At 46.3% G+C, this 12,842-nt stretch overlaps 1 long non-coding RNA gene across 1 annotated transcript in view; it reads left to right on the forward strand.

Moving 5' to 3' along the window:
* LOC141265608 (uncharacterized) overlaps window positions 1-12,842 on the forward strand; it is a 543,116-nt gene that overhangs the window by 118,275 nt on the left and 411,999 nt on the right. Inside the window, exon 3 of the long non-coding RNA XR_012320132.1 lies at window positions 6,252-6,342. This is a non-coding gene — a long non-coding RNA (uncharacterized lncRNA). The remainder of the gene's footprint in view (window positions 1-6,251; window positions 6,343-12,842) is intronic.

The raw sequence follows: 12,842 nt of genomic DNA on the forward strand, positions 1-12,842 counted from the left end.
CAGCTGACCTGCTCCTGGGCCCCCTACCAGAGCCACCTGCTCCCGCACCTGAGTGGGCATATGGAGGCCCCACTTATGACTGGTCTGCCAGGAATGAAGACCAGCAGGGGCTCCCTCTGACGCCCACACCTGCACCCCCGGTTACCTGCCCAGGAGAAGAGGAGTACCGGTGGGACAACCGGGAAGGGGACCTCATGGGGTTCCCGCGGGAGACGCAGGCCCAGGCCCTCCGGAGGGAAGAGCACTGCAAGAGGATGCTCCTGCAGTTGGAGAAGGAGCGTTATGACCGCCAGGTGCGGTGGGAACATATGGAGGCCCGAAACATGGCGGCCAAGGCCCGGGCCTGCCAGGCAAAGTCCACCACACCCAGTCCCCATCTGGAGGGGATAGTAGTTAAATTTGACTTAGACGCCGGGTGGGGCTTTGTGAGAGATCCCCACACTGACAGGGACGTGTTTGTCAACCGGCGGGATGTAGAACCCCCACCTTCAACAGGGCATCCCGGCTGGGACCTATACCCAGGCGACTATGTCACATTTACACGCCACAAGGGCGAGCGCGGGTGGTATGCCCTCCAGGTGTAGTGAGTGGCAAAGAAGAGAGACATGCCCCCGCAGCACAAGGCTGAAGACCAGGCTGGGTCAGCATGTAGGAACCAGGAGTTTCCTCCCCGGAGGGAGTGCCATTGTTAAACTGTCTAAATCACAGAAACTGTATATAGTTACCCGTAGGGGTAAAACAGAAAAGTTGGGTTGTCAAAGTGAACTGCAACAGTTTATTTGTTTTTGTGTGCCTTTACAGGATTTATAAGTGTACCCGGTAAGGGTATAGAGACATTGAGGTAGAGGACGGTGATCTCCCTAAAAACTTTTACATGTATATAGTTTGCACTTCTTAAAGTGCCCCTTATTGGTTTTATGCAACAACGAATGACCTCAGAACAAAAACCCGTTTTGTGTGGCCGAAGACGTGGTCCAACACCTGGATCACCTATGCCCTGCAGCCACGCCCATGGCCTACGTTGAGGGTTTTCGGGTGGGTCCCTCATGTTCATTGAATAGCACCTTGTTGAAGAGATGTACACCCGGTTGCAGATCGTACTGTAACCTGCTAAAAAAATGTTTTATGTGAAAAATGTTTTATGAGTGTGAAGAAGAAAAATGTGTTCTTTAAAAAGTCTTATGTTTTGATAAAAACGTAACCAGTAATGTTCTAGGAAAAGTGCCTCCCATAAAGGGAAGAAATATTATGTTTATGATCTTATATGTGATGCATCTAAAAATTGCATGTCTTTAAAATTGTTTTTACTCTGTTCCAGCCCGCGGACGTGCTGTGTTTTACCAAGGGGGTATGTGGCGCCCCTGAGGGTTCAGTCACCACAAATGTACTGCATCTCACCCAGAGGTGTGGTATCCCACTCTCAGGTAAGGATAGAGTGCTGACCGGGACCCAAACACCTGCATCCAACACGAACACTTCAGTAGGGCAGGGCGAGATTGCTCCTAAGGGAGAGCACAGTCCCTGGTCCTTGGCTGGAGTGGAGGGGAACCAAAGAAGGGGGAACCATGTAATGCAGGGGTCCTCAAACTTTTTAAACAGGGGGCCAGTTCACGGTCCCTCAGACCATTGGAGGGCCGGAATATAGTTTTTTAAAAAAACTATGAACAAATTACTATGCACACTGCACATATCTTATTTTGTAGTAAAAAAAAACAATACAGGAACAAATACAATATTTAAAATGAAGAGCAAGTAAAGTTAAATCAACCGGTATTTCAATAGGTAGGTAACTGTACCCAATAGGCAGCATAGGTCCTCAATAGGCAGGTAAATGTCCCCAATAGGCAGCATCGGTCCTCAATAGGCAGGTAAATATCCCCAATAGGCAGGTAAATGTCCCCAATAGGCAGGTAAATGTCCCCAATAGGCAGCATAGGTCCCCAATAGGCAGGTAAATGTACCCAATAGGCAGCATAGGTCCCCAATAGGCAGGTAAATGTCCCCAATAGGCAGGTAAATGTCCCAAATAGGCAGATAAATATCCCCAATAGGCAGCATAGGTCCTCAATGGGCAGGTAAATGTTCCCAATAGGCAGGCTGTTTCCCCCTTATAATGCCATATGCAGGCTGTTCCACCCCTTATAATGCCCCATGCAGGCTGTTCCCCCCTTATAATGCCCCATGCTGGATGCCACCCCCATATAATGCCCCATGCAGCATGTCACCCCCCCATATAATGCCCCATGCAGCATGTCACCCCCCCATATTATGCCCCATGCAGCATGTCACCCCCCCATATTATGCCCCATGCAGCATGTCACCCCCCCATATTATGCCCCATGCAGGATGTCCCTTTCCCCCCATATAATGCCCCATGCAGGATGTCCCTTTCCCCCCATATAATGCCCCATGCAGGATGTCACCCCCCATATAATGCCCCATGCAGGATGTCACCCCCCATATAATGCCCCATGCAGGATGTCACCCCCCATATAATGCCCCATGCAGGATATCACTCCCCTGTCTTTATAATGCCCCATGCAGCATGTCACCCCCCCAATATAATGCCCCATGCAGCATGTCACCCCCCCATATAATGCCCCATGCAGCATGTCACCCCCCCATATAATGCCCCATGCAGGATATCACTCCCCTGTCTTTATAATGCCCCATGCAGCATGTCACCCCCCCATATAATGCCCCATGCAGCATGTCACCCCCCCATATAATGCCCCATGCAGGATATCACTCCCCTGTCTTTATAATGCCCCATGCAGCATGTCACCCCCCCATTTAATGCCCCATGCAGCATGTCACCCCCCATATAATGCCCCATGCAGCATGTCACCCCCCATATAATGCCCCATGCAGCATGTCACCCCCCCATATAATGCCCCATGCAGCATGTCACCCCCCATATAATGCCCCATGCAGCATGTCACCCCCCATATAATGCCCCATGCAGCATGTCACCCCCCCATATGCCACATGCAGCATGTCACCCCCCCATATAATGCCACATGCAGCATGTCACCCCCCATGTAATGCCACATGCAGCATGTCACCCCCCCATATAATGCCCCATGCAGGATGTCACCCCCCATATCATGCCCCATGCAGGATGTCACCCCCCCATATTATACCCCTTGCAGGATGTCACCCCCCATATAATGACCTATGCCTCCATACAAAAAAAAAAAATCCAATACTCACCTCACTCCTCCTCACCTGCTGCCGCTGCTCTACTCGGGTCTGGACTCCAGCGTCGCGGCGGCGTCATCCCGCTCTGCGCTGCCTGTGACGGCTCTCAGGAGGGCATGGTGTAAAGACGTCACTGCACCCTCTGACCTGAGACGTCACAGGAAGCGCAGAGCAGGAAGACAGCGGATCTGCAGAGGCACGGGGAGGGGTAAGTATCCACCTGCCGGGGCCCTGAGCAAGCGGGGGAGAAGGGCGGGCACTGACACCGCTCCCTTCTCCTCCGCCCATAGCCCGGCGGGCCGGATAAAAGTCCTCCGCGGGCCGCATGTGGCCCGCGGGCCGTAGTTTGAGGACCCCTGATGTAATGGGTGTGGCTGGAGGAAGAAGATTGGGGGAGCACTTGTGAAGGAGTTGTATAAAATGGGGAGCCATCTTGAGAGAGAGCGGTCTGTCAGTCAGACAAGCCAGTCTGAGAGGAGAAGTGAGGGGAGCAGGGGCTCTGCACGAGCTCTGCCCCAGAGTGGGCCTAGCAGAAAGGCCCAAGATGGAGAAGGAGAGGCACAGGAAGGAAGGCTCCAGGAGGAACGAGGGGATCCTAGGGGTACGGGCAGGGCTGGAGGCCACCCGTATGCCTGAATCTACCAGGGGTTGAAGGATCAAGCCGCAGAAAGGTGACCGGCCCCTAAACTAGTGGAGAACTACAAGGTTCAGCTAGAAACAGGAGGCTTCTGTACTTTTAGGGTGCAGTTGCCACAGCCACAATTACATCACCGAGAAGGTGGTCACAGAGGGTCCAGGGGACTGATTGTGAGGCGCAGGGCAGAAGGGTGAGAGCCAGCGCAGGAAGGTGACTGAGAAAGGCACATAGAACGGGGTCCTGTCAGGCATTCTGGAATTACCTGAGGGATTGCTGAACCCCTGCCTGGTGAACGCAGCGCGACGTGGGAGGCTGTATTTGGTACAGTACAACCTGAGGAACTTAACAACTGTGAGTAAACTCTGAAGACTAAACCCCACTGTCTCTGTGAATTACTGCTGCGTCATCACTCTCTACACTACACTGCACTACAACGCCCAGCAACATCTACAATATCTACACTGACCTGGAACTAAGCTCTACCTGTGGAGAGCTAAACCAACTCTGCTGCGTCAACAACAGCTCCAGAAGATCTGCACCGCAGCGGCGGCTCCATATAGCCGCATACCACAGGTGGCGTCACAAATTTTATATAAAAACTATAAATCCCCTGTAAATATTCCCCTTTTGATTGACCTTCCTGGGTCACAGACTGGGTTATCACCACTGTGACATCTCCTCTAGCAATGACCGGCCCGGCTACCGATTACCCCAAGGCCCAGGGGGCGCGTCACACACACAGTGCACCTCAAAAGAGGGAAGAGTAATGGAGGGCGGCAGTGGGAAATGGGAGAAGAAGCAGTTATCTGACAGGAGAAAACCAACTCCACTGCCATGCTTGCCGATGGGGTGGGGTGTGTGGGAAAGATGGAATCCACCATCCAGTGCAGCTGAAGAGGCTGTATGAGAGAGGGTGAGACAAGTTTTAGTGATGGCAAGGGAGGATAGTTTGTTAGTAATGAAAAGATTGTGAATGTATGAAAGTTTGTTTCAGACAGAGCAAAGCTTTCCTGTTAGGGGGACTGGGGAAGCGGGGGGTGGGAAAATGGGTATAAGGTTAGCAATGTTGTGGAAATTTGTGCTAAATTGGGGATGATAGGTAGAAGTCACTGTGGGGATGTGCTGAGGAGGACCAGGATTTGGATAGATATCGCCAGCAGTGAGGAGCAGCAGAGGGCATGTGTTGGCTGCCTGTGTTTGGAGACAAAGGATTGTATGTTGAGGAACAGTTCTGAGGAGGAGGTGAGCTGGATGGGGAGGATGGAGGGAGAGATGACCAGTTCCTTACTAGGTGTTGGGATAAGGGGGGTTAGTAGGAATTGAAGGACTATAGGGGTGAGAGTGACAACTAAAAGAAACATTGTTTACTGTGACTAAGTTTCAAGTTCCCTTCAGTTCCCTTCTGGTTCACTTCTGGTATCATTCATTGCTCTACACTTCTTCATAGCTGTACACTTCTATGTTGCACTTGTAGTGCTCACAATTTATTTGCTACAAAATGCATTCACGTATGAAACAGAGGGGAGTGGCCTCTGTTCATCTTTATCAGATAATTAAGACTGAGTCAGATGCAGGATATTCAAAGGCAGAGTAAACAAGGAGGTCATAAATAAAAGTGGGGTAGAGCCGTGATTAGGTGAAAGACATACCAAGTGAGTACAGCCAGCAGAGGTAGGGAGAATCACAGCATGGGAAAAGCTGAGTGATGTACCAAGTGAGTACAGCCAACAGAGGTAGGGAGAATCATGGCATGGGAAAAGCTGAGTGATGTACCAAGTGAGTACAGCCAGCAGAGGTAGGGAGAATCACAGCATGGGAAAAGCTGAGTGATGTACCAAGTGAGTACAGCCAGCAGAGGTAGGGAGAATCACAGCATGGGAAAAGCTGAGTGACATACCTATAGGAGGAATGGATAAACAGACATGTTGATTAGAGTGCGATGATGGCAGATGACAAGGTGCAGTCTGTATACATCATATTAAATTCTGGTGAAATTCATAGCTCTATACTTCTATGTTGCACTTGTATGGTACACTGAGCAGACTGACTGTATGACTGAAAGTTGGCGGCTCCGGAGGAATAAAGTTAATTTTCACCTTGTAGCCGTGTTTATAATAAGCTGGCTGGACAACATTGTAATGCTATTAACCTGCTGATTTACTCTATAACTGCAGGTTAATAGCATTTAGGAACATGACAGTTTCCATTTAACCATTGTCTAAAATTGAACTGAAATACAATGAACATCTCCCTTGTGAGAACCTTTCAGCCATTCCCTTTTGAGCAACTATTACTTTTATTGGGGTATTGAGCACATTCCTTGTCCTGAATGGAATCTCCTCATTTAAAGTTTATGCTTTAATGTAATAATTTTCATGACTGATTAATACATTTTTTATTTACTGAAATTTAGAACTGTGCGCTGTACAAAACACAACTGGAAGCTGGATGTTAGCACCATGAAATATGTCAACCCACCGGACATTTCTGCCAAGAAGAACTAGGTAATAACAGTAACAATTTCTGCCACACATAGTAAGCACAAAAAATGGAAATAGCTTAGTGTTTGCCTTTAGGGCTACGTTCCCACAATAAGTATTTGGTGAGTTTTTGAAGTTGCAGATTTTTTCAGCATTTCTTCACCTGTTATGTAAATTAGGATAATTGCGGGTTTTTTTCATTGATTTGTTAAGTGCATTGATTTACAAGCATTTTTATTGCGTTTTTAATACATTTTTTCATGCTGCGGCTTTTGTCTCTTTTTCGTATGTCATGTTTTAAATATAGCTGTATTGATTTTGATACTTCCTAGTATTTGGTCAGTTTTGCTTATAGGCCGCTGTCCAATAAACAGCAAATACATACAAATCTCAAAAAAAGGGCCATCTGGCCACAAAAAATCCGCCAACAAGAATCGGACATATACAGCAAAAAATGGCAGAATTAAAATATAACTTTTAATGGGATAATTAAAATCTAAAATAGTATCTAGATACACACAAACAAACAAAAATAGGGATGTTATTCACCCAGTGAGGTGGACTAGTTCAGAAAATACAACAGGAGATATATGTTCCTTAATTTACTACAAACAATTTCTGAGAGATTCACAGGACTTTAACCCCTTACTTACCGGGGACGTATTAGTACGCATATTTGCGTACCCTCCGTTCAGTGAGGGCTGCTGCGCTGAGCCCTCACTGAACGGAGCACATGTCAGCTGATTCTTACAGCTGACATGTGCCTGCAACAGCCGCGGGTGGAATCGCGATCCACCCGCGGCTGTTAACCAGTTAAATGCTGCTGTCAATCTCCGACAGCAGCATTTAACGCGCGCTTCCGGGTAGCGCGTCATAAGCCCCGCCCACCGGCGACCCCGTCATGTGATCGCGGGTCGCCGATGGGCGTGCATGACAACCCAGGGTCTGCAGCAGACGCCTGTGGTTGTCATGATCTTGTCGCTATGAGCGCCACCTAGTGGTCGGCGCTCATAGCACAGGACCATTTCTGCTGCATGCAGGGGACCTGCTCGTCCCCTGTATGTAGCAGAGGCGATCGGATAGTTGCTGCTTCTAGTCTCCTATGGAGACAATAGAAGCATGCAAAAAGTAAAAAAAAAAAGTTTTTAAAAATATAAAAAAAAATAAAAAAATATAAAAGTTTAAATCACCCCCCTTTCACCCCATTCAAAATAAAATATATATAAAAAAAAACCACATACACATATTTGGTATCGCCGCGTTCAGAATCGCCCGATCTATCAATATAAAAAAAAATTATTCCGATCGGTAAACGGCGTAGCGAGAAAAAAATTCTAAACGCCAGAATTACGTTTTTTGGTCGCCGCAAAATTGCAATAAAATGCAATAACGGGCGATCAAAACATCGGATCTACCCCAAATGTTATCAATAAAAACGTCAGCCTGGCACGCAAAAAATAAGCCATCAACCAGCCCCACATCACGAAAAATGGAGACGCTACGGGTCTTAGAAAATGGCGCTATTTTTTTATTTTTTTTTTTACCAAATTTTGGAATTTTTTTTCACCACTTAAATATAAAAGAACCTATACATGTTTGATGTCTATGAACTCGTAATGACCTGTAGAATAAGAAGGGCAGGTCAGTTTTAGCATTCAGTGAACATGGTAAAAAAAATAAATAAAAAACAACTGTGGTATTGCACTTTTTTTGCAATTTTACCGCACTTGGAATTTTTTTCCCGTTTTCCCGTACAGGATATGATAAAACTAGTAATGGCGTTGAAAAGTACAACTCGTCCCGCAAAAATAAGCCCTCACATGGCCATATTGACCAAAAAATAAAAAAGCTATGGCTCTGGGAACAAGGGGAGCAAAAACGAAAATGCAAAAACGAAAAATGCTCCGGGGCTTAAGGGGTTAAAAATAAGGCCTACCTTTTTCTGAATAATAAACCTGTATCGGTTGAACGAGAGACAGATATCTCCTCTACTGATACTGAATTCTCAGATACTGATAGTAGGAGTAAATCAGGTAGGGGGCGATAGAGGGTTGGGGGACGTGCTCGTGGTCCGGGCAGGGGGAGACAACAATATGTAGTACAAAATACTCATTTTTTAGATTCAACATACCCCCTGAGGAATCGGATCAATCAGGGAAGACCCTAACCTCTGAATCTGATACAAGAGTTATAAATCTCTCATCGAGAACATTGAGATCCGTGGAATTAGCAGTACTTAATAAGGGTCTCTCATTTGTGCCCACCTCTGATTTTGATAACTTTGAATATATAAAGGACCTGCATCTCTTTGCGAGGAAATTGAGGTGGCGAAAATTCTTCGCAAGACAGGATCAAAAATCGTGTGAGGAGTTTGATATTCCTCTTGATATCTTGCCTGATGTGCGCCTCCTCAGTAACCTAGAAATCCCCGAACCTAATTCTAGGGGACTGGGACCTTTTTCTACCCTTAAGAAGAAGAGTACTAGGATGCCACCTGTACAGAGAGACGTGTCTTCAATTGACACGTTTGTGAATATGGTTACTAGAGAACTGTTGGCACTTGATAGAACAAACACATTCTATAAGTATAACTGTAGTAGAGATGAAATAATGGCTATTAGACATCTTGAACAGGACCACCACGTTGTTATCAAACCTTCAGATAAAAGGGGTAATGTGGTGGTCATGGATGTCGAAAAATACTGTAGGATGTGTTTGGATTTGTTAAAGGACAGGCAGGGGTATGCGATCCTCTCTGAAAACCCAATGTCGGCCTTTCTGGGTGAATTAACAGAGTTATTGAAGAAAGGCCTGAGAGATAAACTGATTGACAAAAATGAATTTGATTTTATGCTGCCTCAACATCCGGTGATGGCGACATTCTATTGCCTACCTAAAATACACAAAGGAATTAATCCCCTTAGAGGTAGGCCGATAGGATCGGGGGTGGGTGGTCTTTGTCAGAACCTAGGCATATACCTCGATCAGGTGCTACGCCCTTTTGTTCTTGCATTACCATCTTACACCAGAGATACAGCAGACTTGCTTCGTAAGTTGGATGGGGTGACACTGGGACCCGAGGTCATTTTGGCAAGTGTGGATGTAGAGGCACTGTATTCCTCCATACCACATGATATGGGTCTGAAGGCAGTACAGTACTATCTATCCACAAGGAGTATGCAGTGTCGGGCCCATAATGGGTTTCTGCTGAAAGCGCTTGAATTTTGTTTGACTAAAAATTTCTTTAATTTTGACCATAAGTACTTCCACCAGCTCAGGGGCACTGCGATGGGTAGCCCTTGTGCGCCTACCTACGCTAATCTGCTCCTGGGCTGGTGGGAGGAAACAATGGTCTTTGGGGAGGGAGTCTGCTCAGGCGTAGAGAGGATTGAAATGTGGGCACGGTATTTAGATGACGTATTTGTCATATATAGGGGCTCCGTTCAGGAATTTCAGCTCCTCGTTGAGGGGCTTAATAAAAATCCGATTGGCCTGAGATTTACGTGTGAAGCAGACTCTACTTGTCTTCCTTTTCTTGACGTTTTGATTCGCAAAGGTAGAGGTGGTCTTGTGGAAACGAGTACGTTTCGAAAACCTACAGCGACCAACTCGTTGCTTCGATGGGAAAGTCATCATCCTGTTCCCCTGAAGAGAGGTATCCCTACAGGCCAATATCTGCGAGTTCGCAGAAATTGTACCACCAATCTTGCTTTTGAGGAGCAGGCTGCCGACCTCAACAATAGATTCCATGAAAGGGGTTACCCTAGAGATGTGGTACATCAAGCATACCTCAAGAGTAGGTCCAGAAGAAGGTCCAGCCTGTTGACTTCTAAACCTAAGGGTGATGATGGAGAAGTGGTTAGGTTTATTACAACCTTTAGAAACGGAGCTAGGGAGGCGAAGGAGATCCTTAACAAGTATTGGCCTATATTGGAAATGGATGGAGATATATCTCCATACCTTGGGGGGTTCCCCCATGTTACATATAAAAAAGGCCGCTCTCTCCGGGAAAGTTTGGTACATAGTCACTACTCTGCACCTAGACAGGATAATTGGCTTGGCTCTTTGACTAAGGGATGCTATAAATGTGGAAAATGTGTGGTCTGCTCATCGATACAGTGCGGTAAAACATTCCGAGGCAATAACATTGACAGGGAATTTCGGGTGCTGGACTTTATTAACTGCCGTACACAAGGGGTGGTTTATAAAGGTACCTGTAAATGCGGCCTTGAGTACGTTGGTAAAACAAAACGTGAATTGAGACGGAGGATAGGCGAGCATCTGGGGGACATTGAACATCATAGGGAAACACCCATTGCGAGACACGTTAATGAGTTTCATGGAGGGGACAAGAAGGCCATTTTGTTCATGGGGATAGAAAAGGTCCCTAAACCCCATAGGGGAGGTAACTGGGATCGTGTAATCCTACAGAAGGAAACAAGGTGGATTTTCCGACTTAAAACTATGGCCCCTATGGGGCTGAATGAACAACTTACATTCAACTGCTTTATAGATGAGTAAACTCTTGTACTTTTCTCCCGATACTGCTGGCTTCCTTAGCCTTGGACTTTCTTTTACTCTTTGGAACTAGATATTACATAACCTTCTTTTGAACCTGCTTAGACATCAATGTATAAATACACCTTTTCTTTTTCATATGTGTATGAGATAGAGTGAACAGGGATATGGCTCTGAATCCCTATATGCAAATCTACTTATATATTCTCCCTGTGAGTTGAGCTTTTTTGTCCCCCTCCCGTTCCCTTCTTCCTTTTCCCCTCCCCCCCTCCTCTCCATCTTCACCCCCCCCTTTTCACCACTTATTCGTTTCTAATGTACTGATTATGCCCTCTTATCCCATGCTATCTAAGATCGTTTATAAACCGCTGTACATATCCTCACTCTTTGCATTTTTATCCTCCCACTGGAGGTTGTGTGGCTTTAAGCTTATGAGGTATATATATAAATATAGGGGGTGTGTCTTATAGATCTTATGTATACGAGGCGTTTCCCCCCTCCCCCCCCCCCTTTTTGTCATTTGCACATTCCCTCTTTAGGGGCATTGTGCAGGCTTTATGACATAGTGGGGATGCTCTTTGTGGTCGGTCATTGTGCTATGTTTGCTGAGACCACTGATTTTGGGTCTGTGAGATGGCTATGGGGCGGTGGAGCGCAGGCTTGCGTTCCACGAAACCGGAAATGACGGCGGTGGAGCGCAGGCTTGCGTTCCAAGAAACTGGAAGTGACGCCGCGGTGTGGATCACATGACCGGAAGTGACATCGGTGGAGCGCAAACAGCGTTCCACGGCGTGGGAATGGAGCATACTGCATGGGAAGTGTTAGATTGTCTCGTTTTCAGGGGGTCTTATAATGGATTTTTCTTTGTGGGGGTCTTAGATGTGTCTCTCGGGGGGATCCTGCCTTGGGGGGTAGGGGATCGCTGTCTGCCCTTTATGGGGCGTTTGTGGATTGCTGGGGCATGTATGTGTGGGTGGGTTTAGCTCCTGCAGGGGGCATTTGCATATACGAGCTTTAATTGGCTAAAGTTCGCTGCTATTTACGGTGTTATCCAATGAGACCAGATGTGTCTCAAGGTACACACATGGGAATTATTTGGATTAATTGTACCTGAACATACTTAAGGCAATCAACCTGTGGCCATTTTGCCACTGCCTTTTCTATATACCTGCATGGAGGGTTACCATACCCTAGACCATTGATAATAATTTTTCTGTTACTCCCCTGATGAATCACTTGATGGTGAGGAAACGCGTTGGGAAACTTCTGTAGGGTCTATGTAGGGCTGATCAGATCTTTAGGGTCAGCTGTGGACTGCCCTTGTCAGGGCGGGAGCTTTGGGGTCCTAGGGACAGCATATGAGAACAGGGTATTATAGGGTCAGAGGTGGATGACCGCTGGATTAACCCTGTGCTATTCTGTGGAGAAATTCGTGCTGCAGGACCGGTGAGATTGTTCCTTTTCTTTCTACTTATGAATTTCCACTGTTTGCATATGATAGTCTCTCTCTACTATTAAGGAGTAAACATTATTGTAGTAAATTAAGGAACATATATCTCCTGTTGTATTTTCTGAACTAGTCCACCCCACTGGGTGAATAACATCCCTATTTTTGTTTGTTTGTGTGTATCTAGATACTATTTTAGATTTTAATTATCCCATTAAAAGTTATATTTTAATTCTGCCATTTTTTGCTGTATATGTTATAGGCCACTGTCCCAATATTATTATTTAGTCAGTATCCGGTCAGTATTTTTTCTCAGGAGTGGGAGCCAAAACCAGGAGTGGGTGATAAATCCAGAATTGGTGACTTGTTTCTATTATACCTTTTCTCTGATTGTTCCTCACCTGGTTTTGGCTCCCACTCCTGAGAAAAAATACTGACCGAATACTGACCAAATTCTGATCGTGGGGCCGTGGCCTTAATCTCACAGTCTTCCTTTTTTATTTTTCATTTTTATGTGACTGATATAATCTAATGTATTGGTATAATATGGATATAACAT

The sequence above is a fragment of the Phyllobates terribilis genome, unplaced genomic scaffold (genome assembly GCF_046119375.1).
Source record: "Phyllobates terribilis strain yellow unplaced genomic scaffold, ASM4611937v1 Scaffold_4__5_contigs__length_816908805, whole genome shotgun sequence".
NCBI classification, from domain to species: Eukaryota; Metazoa; Chordata; class Amphibia; order Anura; family Dendrobatidae; genus Phyllobates; species Phyllobates terribilis.